This window comes from Triticum urartu, chromosome 7, assembly GCF_003073215.2.
Source record: "Triticum urartu cultivar G1812 chromosome 7, Tu2.1, whole genome shotgun sequence".
Classification (NCBI taxonomy): domain Eukaryota; kingdom Viridiplantae; phylum Streptophyta; class Magnoliopsida; order Poales; family Poaceae; genus Triticum; species Triticum urartu.
In genome coordinates, this window is record NC_053028.1 from 674,728,565 (window position 1) to 674,741,915 (window position 13,351).

Sequence of the window (13,351 nt, forward strand, 5' to 3'; positions counted from 1 at the left end):
ATGGATGGCTACCAATTTCTCCCCCATTACCCCGCACAACCGCACTTGAACACTAAGGAGAATCGGTTTTTGGACGGGAATGAGGTGCCCGCTCTTCCTCGAAAATGTGCCTCTCTCTCCCTCCCTCCCCTCTCTCTCTCCCACACACACACTCGACAGCTCATCCCCTCTAGAAATGACACACAAATGAAAAGGACACCCCCACACGGGTCGGAGTCCAAACAAGGAGTGGGCGGCCTACAACCTGAATAAAAAGTCCAACGACAAATAAACCCGACACGCACTCGCGAGTGACAGACAAATGAGGGACACCTGCGACGTCGAGATTCATGCATGATCAGACCGACAAGATTTAAGAAACCATCGAGATTAATTTAGGAGATGGGACAAATTCTAATGACAATTACACTTGCTAGATTTTTCATAGCAAGGAAGGATGCATTTCAGAGGTTGAATCACATGCTACGACATTATATGAAGATTTACTATTCAATTAGGAGTTAGGACAGAGTAATTTCTATCCAGACTTCTAAGGCAAACAATACAAAGGAGGTAACTACGGCTCCCTCCACATTTTCACATCCGGGCTTGGGACCGGCAAAGGCAGTGTTAGGCCACACCAACCAATCATTCAGCAAAGCATACAAGGCACACACACTCAGAGTCAAGCCACGCACAATCACACACACAGTCATTGTCAAAATGCAATATTCACACTTCTAAGGCAAACAATACAAAGGAGGTAATTGCAGCTCCCTCCACATTTTCACATCCGGGCTTGGGACCGGCAAAGGCAGTGTTAGGCCACACCAACCAATCATTCAGCAAAGCATACAAGCCACACACACACAGAGTCAAGCCATGCACAATCACACACATAGTCATTGCCAAAATGCAATATTCACAGTCACACACATCACAGTCAAATGCACAATATTCACACAGTCACACACAGAGTCACACATCACAGTCAAATGCAATATTTGCACACAGTCACACACACATACACACAGGCAAACACACAGAGTCACACATCACAATCAAATGCTTCACACAGTCACACACAGAGTCACACATCACAGTCAAATGCAATATTTGCACACAGTCACACACACACACACAGGCAAACACACAGTCCCACACACAGACAGTCAAGCCACACACACAAGAGAGTCAAACCACAAACAGTCAGACAGACACAGAATGGAGCACTTGCACACAAGAAACAAACATAGATAGGGGCACAAACAGAAAGCAACAAGAAACACCGAAGTAAACTCAGAAAGCTATAAAGAAATTCCAAAACCTGAATGACTAAACGATTTCTCTCGAGGGGTGAGGGTGATTCAGATCTTCGTTCCTGAAAACAGGAAGCTGGTTAGAGGCTGATTAAGTGATTATCTTCATCACTACCCACAAGTTTGTAGGCCTATGGGCAAAAAAGAAATGTTAAATGCGTTCTTATTCTACTTACTAGAGAAAGCAAGGCATGTAACATGAGCAACATTCTTATAGAAATTTTGGCTAAGGTAAGCCATTCGTACCTACAATATATAGTTTCAAGTTGGCAACTGTGGTTGCCTCTCATGAGTTACAAGCCGATGGATAGCCTGAAAAATGACATGAGCAACTTAAAATGTGAGTTTCCACAATGTAAATGATGTTTCTATTATTCTTGAAGCAAGAAGAGTAGCTTACGTTACCAGCAGCACCAGCAGTCATATTTACAAAAGAAGATTAAGATGACCTGTGATGTAATAAGCATCATATGAGTCAAAAATACTTGGAATCAGTTTATGATCATAACAACATAGGTAATTATTCCTGTGTGTATATCAAAGTTATCAAGATAGGAACTTACTGAGTCTGTGTATCTTGCAACTCCAATAATTCACCTGGTTTGTCGTCTTGCTTTAGCTATAGGTGAGAAGAACTGATAACAAATAGAAGTTACACAAATGTAAGTACCCCATTCCTGCAATATTCAGATGTCTGATGCATGGTATGATGTTCAGGAAAGAGTGAGGAAGTGGCAGGGGCTACATCATTCATGTTAGGAATCTGGTAACAAAGAGGACCAAGGTAGTACCTTCTAGGAAGAAATTTTGCTATTTCTGCCCATTTATTCCCTGGGCATTATAAATGCATGTTCCTCCTCATAGTCCAAGCATCTCTCTGTATGTCTGGATTCAGATGATTATGCCACCTAAGATGTTATGTATGAATTCGAAATCAGCTTCATAACCAATCAGCTCTTTATGTAACCAGTGTGTTTCTGAATTAGCAAACATTCCCCTGTTTGTCTTGCACAAAGGGGAAAATGCATTTAAGCAAATCATGAAAATGAAACAATCAAAAGAATACCTCTCTTGACATTGCTTGCCTATACGTCCAGGTAGTGACCTTGCAATGAGACCAATTTGTTGCTCCATACTGCATTTTGAGCACAAATATCAGGTGCCAATAGGTAGTTATGGATACAGCACATCTAAAAACAGAAGTACCCGGAAGTAGCACAATTTGGCTAAATAAACATTTTGACATCAGCATCGCAAAATATAAAGAACGTAAATACCTGCGTTTTATGCAAACAAAACCCATCAGTGTCCTTAGCAACACAATAAAGAGCCAATGTGAAATGTCCAGATCCAATGTCTGTACCTTAAATACTTAGAAAAGCATTATTCCAGTGACTGGACAACAGTAATACATAAAAAATAATATGATATCCACATAAGACATAATCACAAAAAAGTTCAGAAAAAAGAATAGTGCTAGGTCTGTTCACATTCAACAAACAGCAAAGCAATTCAATCGTGAAATATAAAACACAAGTTATACAACCAAACATTCAGCAAAGCATACAAGCCACACCATCAAACAAATGCAATTTTCACACACAGTCACACACACACACACACACATACACACACACACACAGTCAAGCCAGACACATATTCACCATCAAGCCACACAGAGTCACACACACAGTCAAGCCACACACATATTCACAATCAAACCACACAGAGTCACACACAGAGTCAAGCCACACACAGTCAAGCCAGACACATATTCACCATCAAGCCACACAGAGTCACACACACAGTCAAGCCACACACATATTCACAATCAAACCACACACAGTCACACACAGAGTCAAGCCACACACAGAGAGAGTCAAGCCACATACAGAGAGTCAAGCCACACACACACACACACAGAGTCAAGCCACACACATATTCACCAACAAGTCACACACACATTAATGAAGCACTTGCACACAAGAAACCGACATAGATAGGGGCACAAGGAGAAACCTAATACATGCAAGATCGAAGTAAACCCAGAAAGCTATAAAGAAATTCCAGAACTTGAATGAGTAAACTGATTTCAAGTTGGCAACGGTGGTTGCCTCTCATCAGTTACAATATTGTGCACAAGAAACCGACATAGATAGGGGCACAAAGAGAAACCTAATACATGCAAGATCGAAGTAAACCCAGAAAGCTATAAAGAAATTCCAGAACTTGAATGAGTAAACTGATTTCAAGTTGGCAACGGTGGTTGCCTCTCATCAGTTACAATATTGTGCATGTTACAGCAGCACTAAGAGCTTGCTAAAGAGCATTTTCGTCAATCTATCAGAGAAAATACAGAAATATCAAGTAGGGTAATCTGAAGGGTGTAAAATAGAAATTAGGCACCACTAGACCGGCAAGGCAACAAAGAACCATACAAGACAGAACATTAAAAATGAGTAAATTGCAGAAGAGAGAAAAAAAAATCTACAACTGAATGGAGTAAGCCTTACTCATCCCCAATTTGGCGTTGCTCAATTTGAGAGATACCATAGTATCGAAGTGCAGCTTCCAAGAATTTACGCTTTAGATCTAAAATTCTTGCATAGCATACCTACAAGAGATATAAGAAGGGAACTAAATTTTTGTCCTTAGTTGTAGACAGATAGATTATTAAACCGTTTCTGAACCAATAAACCTTGTATTACAAGTTCACACCTTCCTGGTTGCTGTTTGTGACAAAAAATGAGGCTTTGTTGATAAAAGCTTCAACATTCACTGCATCATCATCCTACAAAATGAAGAACTACGTTAGTCCAGCTGAAAATGCAATGACGACAGAGGCTAAAACGGGACTAACCTCCAAATAGAGACGTGCAATCTGGACGCACTTGGATAATTTGTTTGTCATCAAGCATCCTGGTTTTTAAGAAGATGGTCAGATTTCCCAGACTTAGAATATCCAATGACATGTAAAGAGAGACAAAAGCTTAGAATATCCAATGACATGTAAAGAGAGACAAAAGCTTTGCTTCTACCTTATTCCTGAGTCCAAGTCAATACCACTAAGCATTTGTACTGCCCTCGGCCATTGTTGTTCAAATTCATACAGTTCTGCAGATAGCCAGCAAGGTAAATACACCATTTTAAAATAACAGGACACATGTTTTTCTTCTTCAATTTGTTCATTTATTACGAATAATTTGTTCCAGGAGATCCATTTGGCAAACACAAGTTAAGCATGATGTGGCAGAGAACATCAACTACACATAAAATCAAGTGTACCTGATTAGCCAGGCTGTGCGGTGGCCCAGACAAACCGTTCAGTGTCCTTAGCAACACAATAAAGAGCAAATGTGAAATGTCCAGATCCACATGTCTATACCTTAAATACTTAGAAAAGCATTAGAATATGATATCCACATAACAGACATATCAAAAAAAAGTTCAGAAAAAAAGAATAGTCAGTTGTCTGCACTAACAAGTACTGGTCTGTTACCTATGATCAAGTACTGGTCTGTTACCTATGATCAAGTACTGGTCTGTTAGCATAAATGATTATTCGTCAAGACAATCACTCCTGCCATATAAACATGTATCTCAAGGAAAATTTGTAAGAGATGTGGTTAATTACTTGAATAAAACACACCATATCAAGTATACTAACACAGAAGTGATATCAATATTTCCACCTTCCACATTAGATAGTATAAAACACACCATAGCTAGTAAAAACACACCATGGCCTACACGGTTTGCACCCTAACGCATCCCCATATATGGAAAGACAGACATTGGGAACATAAGCAAAGCATGACAAGAACCACCCAATTGGAAAGAACACTAAATAAGCAACCATCAGAACAACCATAATGTATCACCCCATCTCTGCTTATAAGATGGGTGATTCAAGAACATAAGAACAACCGTAACAAACAACCATAACGACCAGCGAGCCAAACCAGAGTATCACAAGGGCGCATGCGTTTGAGGTCTGGAAATCGCCGACGAACAACGCAGCGACGGAACCGAGGAACCGATCTGAGCGAACATGATAAACTGACCTTGCTTTGGCCTCTCCCCGTCTCTGCAATCCAAATCCAAAACCAGACGGGCGAACACGAAACACAGGGACACGAAACATAATCGTTCATCGCTTCGCCACGAATATGAAACACAGGATAGTGAGTGTCTCTCAGATAACCAAAGCACACACAGAAGTTAATGATCCAACAAACTCAGAATCAATATTAACTACTCAATGATCTAGCAAACATTACAACAGAATCTTATGGAATAGGGTGTCAGAAGCTCAATGATCAATGATCGCACTATAAGTTAATTGTCACAAAGTCTAGGCAAAGCAAGAAAAGCATTTTCCATTGACTGGACACTAGTAATACAAAAAAAGAATATGATATCCACATAAGACATAACAAAACATGCATATCACTAAAAATTTAAGAAAAAGGAAGTCAACTATCTACACTAAACAAATACTAAGTCATCACAATACTGAGTTGATGCCATAAAATTTAACATGACAAACAATAATTTTTCATGCACACTAACTGGGGATTAACAAATGTCAGAGCATAAGAGTTGGGCTACTCAATTGGATCACCATCATCACAAGAAAACAAGCAGCACATGTCCATGTTATAGGTTCATTGATATTGTTGTCCAAAAGGAAAGGGGCATGGCAGAAGTTAGCAGCATTGATAAAAAAAACATGTGATGAACATGCTTTCACAGATAAATAAATTCTAGAGTTATGCTCACAACAGAATCATATGCCCAGGTGTGCAATGACAAAATTCTGGAGTTATGCTATGCAATCTAGAATGTAGTCTAAGGGGAACTAACTAGCAGCAGCTCATCTAGAACTCCTATGAGTACTTGAATTGAAATAGCAACATCAGGAAGAAAAGAAGGAACCTTGTCCAACAGTAGCATCAGCAGGTGTTCAATTAGTCAAGCAGCAGACCACATGGGTTTGCACTCTTGTAAAACTTTTCTGCTCGGAACACACAAGCTAAGCATGATAAAAGAAACAAACTGGAAAGAACATAAACAAAGACCAAGCGCAAGGAATCACCCCATCTCTGAATCTAGGATGAGAGCGCACACGCCTAGCCGGTACAACAAGAAGTCCAGAATTAACAGACCCTGGAACTCAAGAATTGACAGAGGGCCAACAAGAACTGACAGATGGCCAAGAATTGACAGAGTATCACAGGAGAGCAATACGTTTGAGTTCTGAAAATCACCAGGAACAACGTAGGTGACGGAACAGAGGAATCGATCTGAACTAGCACGATAAACAAACACTGCTCCCCGTCTCCGGCCGTAATCCAATTTCGAAACCGGACCCGTTCGTTCCTATAACCGACGCGAACACGAAACCCAGGATTGGTAGTTTGGATAACAAAAGCGCACGATGACAGAATTGCTAGTACGCAAACGAGACGGAGGAGACCCCCGACGAGGCGAGACGGACCAAGAACACGCGAGCGCATCGGGACAACGGCGAGGACGAGCGAAATCGAATCAGTCGCGACTATACACGGACGACGACGAGGACGAGCAAAATCAAACCGGACGCGACCCTACACGGACGGCGACGGCGAGGACGAGCAAAATCGAACCGGACGACGGCGAGCGAGGACGAGCAAGATCAAACCAGGCGCAATTCAAAACGGACGAATCGAGCGGCAAGAACCAAATCAGGCGCGGTTCTAAGCCTAAACGGGCGACGAATCGAGGAGTAGCGAATCCAAACCGGACGCGAGGAGGCGAGGCGAGAGGTGGCCATGACCCGGGGCCCCGGACGAAGAGAGGAGGAGCAGACCGGCCACGGCCAGGGCGCGGGGAGGGAGGAAAGGGCGCGCCTGGCCGCGGGCGGGCCGCCGGGGAAGAGGCCGCGCCGCCGGCCGGGTCCTTGCTGGGGACGGCTTCGGCGGGCGGCGGAAATCGAAGGGAAGTGGCGCTGGTGGTGGTGGGTTGGGGCTGGATCCGGATCGGGTGGGCAAGACAGGAGGGGTCGGTCTCGGTCGGTCGGTAACGCGGCGCGGCGCGGAGATATTACCGTTGGGAGCCTCAGACTGGGCTCGGGTGCTCGAGGCGGACCGGGAAATTTCTAGCTAGGTCGGTCGAGGCAGAGGCGGTTGCGTGGGCACACGGGCTATCCGGCCGGCGCACATGAGCGGACCGGCCCATTTGGTCATGTTAGGTTGTGTGTCGTCTCTTATATCTTAGGGAAAAATATGTATTCTAAAAAAAAGTTCTTCTAAAAAAAGGAAAAAAGAAAATATGTTGGTGCAAAGGGACATGCATCGGCAATGTTTTCATTTCGTTAGCATCAACTTAAGGGCGAGCTTGTTTCAAATAAAAAAACTTAAGGTCCAACTAATCACCCAGCTAGAATAGCGAGGATATCATGCCCGAATTGACCGCGTTCGAGGCGACTTCCGACGACCGACGGCGTGGTGCCGGCTCTTCCCTCCCTCTTCAATTTGATCCGCCATCTGTCTCTGTGCTCCAACACTACTCTCCCTCCTCTGTTTTGATCCCTTCTCTCATATTTGGTTTCCCTTCCTCTAGTGTTGTTTCCACTGTCTGAGGCAGGATTTCTCAAGTCCTAGTATTGAGGGAGGAGGGCATCGTAGGAAAAAAATCGCTAGTAATTTTGTGTATATACAAGCAAACTCATCATGTTGGGTAGGCTCCTGACTCATGCTAGCCACCCCATGCCTCTGTCACTGGTTGTTTTTCTCTATCAATCCTCTATTCGTTTTCTCTCTTGATCGTTATCTCAATCCCTGGCCTCCTTAGTCACTCTGTATCCCAAGAAAAATCACATTTGGCTCGTGTGTGTTGACTACCTAATGGTTGGGGCGCACCCCCGGTGGCCCTCTTGAGGATGTTCATGTGCGGTGCCAAATAGGGGTTGCCCTTTTCATTTGTTTTTTTTGCATAATGGGCAGTATATATACATGCCAACTGTTGCTGAAAACGAATTGAAGTCTGAACTCTGATCACAGGGAAAGCAGAGCAATCTAATAATAGTGACTCTAATCATTAAAACCGTGTCGCAGTTCAGCTGGAACTGCGGTTACTCCACATCCGCGGCCATGTAGCTCGTAGGGTCCTCCACTTCACATGACGTCTTGCTCGCACGCCTCTGTGTGTGTGCGCACCTCGGCCATTTTGTTGAGCTAAACGCAGGTCTTGCAATGGCGTCGGCACGACCTTGCTGTTCTTGGTGGCGACCCTCCTTCCATCCACTGCTTCTTGCCGAGCCTGTCATAGAATGAGGTGTAGTTGTGTAGTTGTGTTAGCATGCGAGATCAATGTCAGAAAATCCATGTCCGTAGCTCACAATAGCATACACCTGAAAGGGAATAAATAGCGCCTTGAACATAGAATGTTGTCTATGTTTCTTTATGAAAAAAATACTGCTACATATTCATTTTCGTTCATCTGTCATTTATGTCGTAAGTATAGCACACAAAAATTGATGCAACACCAATCATTGGGCAAATAGGCCATTATTAACGACATCACAAATTACATACTCTGTTGCAATAGAGCAGAGTTTTTGATACATACTTCATTGAGCTGACTTGTAGCCCTTGTCCTGCAGCTTACAATGCGGCCAATTGAAACAAACTCGAGGATTTTAGTAGTATTAGCAAAATTCAAGAACTAAGTCCTAAAGTGCATCTAAACTTTATGGATGAACTAACATTTTTCTATTGATTCAACTAATGTCCAGACAGGATACCTTGAACCAATTTTTTAATTTGTTCAATTAAATGTTCTTCCTTCAGTAATTTCTTGCAACATTTCCTACTATATGGAAGACTAACTATGGTGAAACACTTTTTTGGTTATTTTATTCTGAATATTATCTAATACTCCCTCTGTTCCATAATATAATGTGTATAGATTTTTTGGAAAGTATTAGTTTGTAAACTTTGTCCAAGTTTATAAAGAAAATTATTTATATGTATAATATAAAATATATAAAATATGAAACTACATCTTATGATGAATCTAATGATATATGTTTGACATTCTAGATGTAATTGTTTTTCTGACCAAGTTTGTGAGGTCTGACTTTTCAAAACATCTATATGCATCACATTATGGAACGAAGGGAGTAGTACAAACTCAAGCTCCTCTGATACCTCACTTGCTTGCAGGAAACAACCATGTCAGTTATTGAGGATTATTCATTCTTTACCTTGAGCATCTTAAAGAGAGGGGTGCACTCTAATTTTGTCTACACACAGCAGAGTGGCTAGTTGGGTTCCTAATCTAAGCTTGGTTATGCATGTTGGGCTTCTATAAACTTCCCAATATCCAAGGTTTCAGGACGGTTAAACCACAAAAAAGATTCAACTACTTGCCTGAATCAAATAAAACAGTGAACTGATAGCTAAGCCACATAGCAAAAATCTACTTCAACAATACAACTAAACACGAACCAGACATCCAACATTACACTAAACTACGGTCATGAGTACGAGGTCTAAACAGTTTCACATTAAAGGCCCCTGTAGTATGCCATCCTTCTTGAACATGACCTTCTCGTTAGCGTTTTCAGGTCAGCATGTGTCACCTTACACAGTAAACAAAAGAGCAGGAAATCTAACCACACCCAATTATAACTTTAGTGCAAGTATTTCTAACATAGGTTATACATGCCACATAGGTGACATAAACTATCCAGTCAAATTAATTAGGGAGCAAGTACTCTAGAAATACTACGAGTCCAGCCTCTACGTCATATCATGTTGGTCCTTCTAGGAGCAGGTGCAACTCTGCCGCCTCTACAGAAAATCAATAATACTACCCTTAGATATGATGATACTCGTTTATAAATAAGAAATAAGGAGACATGAGAGGCCAGTTGATCGAGTTGCAAGTACACACGAGCGTGAAAGATGGAATACAAATTTGCCTGTTTTTAATAAGGATGCAGTTTATTACTGTACCTTGACCCTATGCTGAAATTCATAGCTACTTGAGCAGAATATTTTTCATGACTTCAGTACTATTAAAAATCAAGGTATATCTTATTTACAGAGCAATGATGTTTACCTTCATCATGTGCTTTCTCAACCTCTCGCTTCCCACCTTTCCCCCCGCGTCGTCCACCTCCCAGGGCGACTCGGGCGGCGGCGAGACCTACTCCGCCAGGTCCCTCTCACACCTTCTCTTCCCCCTCGCCGCTGCCCTATGGAATCGGCTAGTCTAAGCCCATGCAGATCCGACGGAGGCGGGGCCCCTGGCACCCTGGTGTGGCCTGTCCTCGGGCGGGAGGCTCGAGCGATGGGTGGACGGCGCGGTGCTCCTCCACCCGCGTCGCTAGGCCTGGTGGTGGTGGGAGGACGGCGGTGGTCACGGCTGTGCGCCCATGTCACTACAACCCTCTTTGGGATCCTACCCAGATCCATGGAGGAGGCGTGGTGGCCGCGGCGCGGCGCACACGCGCAGATGGCATCCAATCTGGCAGCAGGATCAACCATGATGGTGGCGGCGGCTATCTCCGGTGGTCAGGTGTCCTTCACGTTGATCTTGTCTGATGGGCGGCTTGGCGGCGCCTCCGTCAGATGCGATCTAGCCGGTGCAGCCGACGATGGTGGCCATCTCCTCCGCCGGAGGTGGTCGGCCTAAGGCTGGATGGTCAGATCTCGAGATCCGTCATCTAGTTCCGGCTGCGAGTCGGGATGACATAGTTGCTGGTGAAAACCGAGCCGATGGCAGGCGATGGCGACGTTATGCGCCGTTACCTTGATGAAGGCATCGTCGTGCAACGATTGTCGAACCACTCGTGCTGCTCCGAGGGAAACCCTAGGATCTAGTGTTCTAGATCGGACAATGACGGTATTGCGGTGTCGTTTCTCTCTTGGGAGCATCATTTGCGGAGCAGCGCTAGAAGACAGAGGCAGGAGGTGGAGCAGCTTCGTCTTGCACGGAACTTCGGTGGAGATGTCAAGTCACGCCTGGCCGACAGGTGCTATATGCTATGTCATGCCTGGTCGACAGGTGCTACGCACGGCAGATCTTCCAGAATCTTCGCGTCTGGATGGACGAGCGCGGGGCGGTGGCTGTTGGGGAACGTAGTAATTTCAAAAAAATTCCTTCGCACACGCAAGATCATGGTGATGCATAGCAACGAGAGGGGAGAGTGTGATCTACGTACCCTTGTAGACCGACAGCGGAAGCGTTAGCAGAACGCGGTTGATGTAGTCGTACGTCTTCACGGCCCGACCGATCAAGCATCGAAACTACGGCACCTCCGAGTTTTAGCACACGTTCAGCTCGATGACGATCCCCGGACTCCGATCCAGCAAAGTGTCGGGGAAGAGTTCCGTCAGCACGACGGCGTGGTGACGATCTTGATGTACTACCATCGCAGGGCTTCGCCTAAGCACCGCTACAATATTATCGAGGATTATGGTGGAAGGGGGCACCGCACACTGCTAAGAATATGATCACGTGGATCAACTTGTGTGTCTAGGGGTGCCCCCTGCCCCCGTATATAAAGGAGCAAGGGGAGGAGGCCGGCCGGCCCCTATTGGCGCGCCAGGGGGAGTCCTCCTCCTAGTAGGAGTAGGACTCCTACTAGGAGGGGGAAGGAAGTGGGGAGGGAGAAGGAAAGGGGGGCGCCGCCCCCCCTCTCCTAGTCCAATTCGGACCAGGGGGGAGGTCTTGGGGAACGTAGCAGAAATTCAAAATTTTCCTACATGTCACCAAGATCTATCTATGGAGAAACCAGCAATGAGGGGAAGGAGAGTGCATCTACATACCCTTGTAGATCGCTAAGCGGAAGCGTTCAAGAGAATGAGTTGATGGAGTCATACTCGTCGTGATCCAAATCACCGATGATCCTAGTGCCGAACGGACGGCACCTCCGTGTTCAACACACGTACAGCCCGGTGACGTCTCCTACGCCTTGATCCAGCAAGGGGAGAAGGAGAGGTTGGGGAAGACTCCATCCAGTAGCAGCACGACGGCGTGGTGGTGGTGGAGGAGCCTGGTACTCCAGCAGGGCTTCGCCAAGCACCGCAAGAGACGAGGAGGGAGAGGGGTAGGGCTGCGCCAAGAAGGAGATTGAATTCATCTGTTGGCAGCCCCAAGTCCTCAAGTATATATAGGGGAGAGGGAGGGGTGCGCCCCACCTAGGGTTCCACCCTAGGGGCGGCGGCCAGCCCCAATCCCATCTAGGGTGGCGGCCAAGTGGAGGGGGAGAGGGAGGCGCACCAGGCATGGGCCTTAAGGCCCATCTGCCCTTAGGGTTTGCCCCCTCTTCCCCTTAGGCGCATGGGCCTTGGTGGGGAGGCGCCCCAGCCCACTTAGGGGCTGGTCCCTTCCCACTATTGGCCCATGTAGGCCTCCGGGGCTGGTGGCCCCACCTGGTGGACCCCCGGACCCCTCCGGTGGTCCCGGTACACTACCGGTGATGCCCGGAACACTTCCGGTGGCCAAAACCATACTTCATATATATTAATCTTTACCTCCGGACCATTCTGGAACTCCTCGTGACGTCCGGGATCTCATCCGGGACTCCGAACAACATTCGGTAACCACATACAAACTTCCTTTATAACCCTAGCGTCATCGAACCTTAAGTGTGTAGACCCTACGGGTTCGGGAACCATGCAGACATGACCGAGACGTCCTCCGGTCAATAACCAACAGCGGGGTCTGGATACCCATGTTGGTTCCCACATGTTCCACGATGATCTCATCGGATGAACCACGATGTCAAGGACTTAATCAATCCCGTATACAATTCCCTTTGTCTAGCGGTACAATACTTGCCCGAGATTCGATCGTCGGTATCCCGATACCTTGTTTAATCTCGTTACCGGCAAGTCTCTTTACTCGTTCCGTAACACATCATCCTGTGATCAACTCCTTGGTCACATTGTGCACATTATGATGATGTCCTACCGAGTGGGCCCAGAGATACCTCTCCGTTTACACGGAGTGACAAATCCCAGTCTCGATTCGTGCCAACCAATAGACACTTTCGGAGA

At 45.4% G+C, this 13,351-nt stretch overlaps 1 long non-coding RNA gene across 4 annotated transcripts; it reads right to left on the reverse strand.

The window, feature by feature from the left end:
- Window positions 1-791: 791 nt before the first annotated feature.
- Window positions 792-7,372, reverse strand: LOC125524030. 4 transcript variants are annotated; one of them, XR_007290517.1, is made up of 13 exons: window positions 4,823-7,372; window positions 4,584-4,677; window positions 4,337-4,412; window positions 4,159-4,217; window positions 4,017-4,089; window positions 3,812-3,912; window positions 2,576-2,661; window positions 2,365-2,433; window positions 2,090-2,206; window positions 1,862-1,933; window positions 1,699-1,747; window positions 1,545-1,610; window positions 792-1,360 (listed from the first exon to the last, which is right to left on the reverse strand). It is a non-coding gene; the product is annotated as an uncharacterized LOC125524030 (long non-coding RNA). The 4 variants fall into 4 exon arrangements; XR_007290518.1 differs by having other exon boundaries at window positions 4,584-4,629; window positions 4,798-7,372; XR_007290516.1 differs by having other exon boundaries at window positions 4,584-4,683; window positions 4,798-7,372.
- Window positions 7,373-13,351: the final 5,979 nt, after the last annotated feature.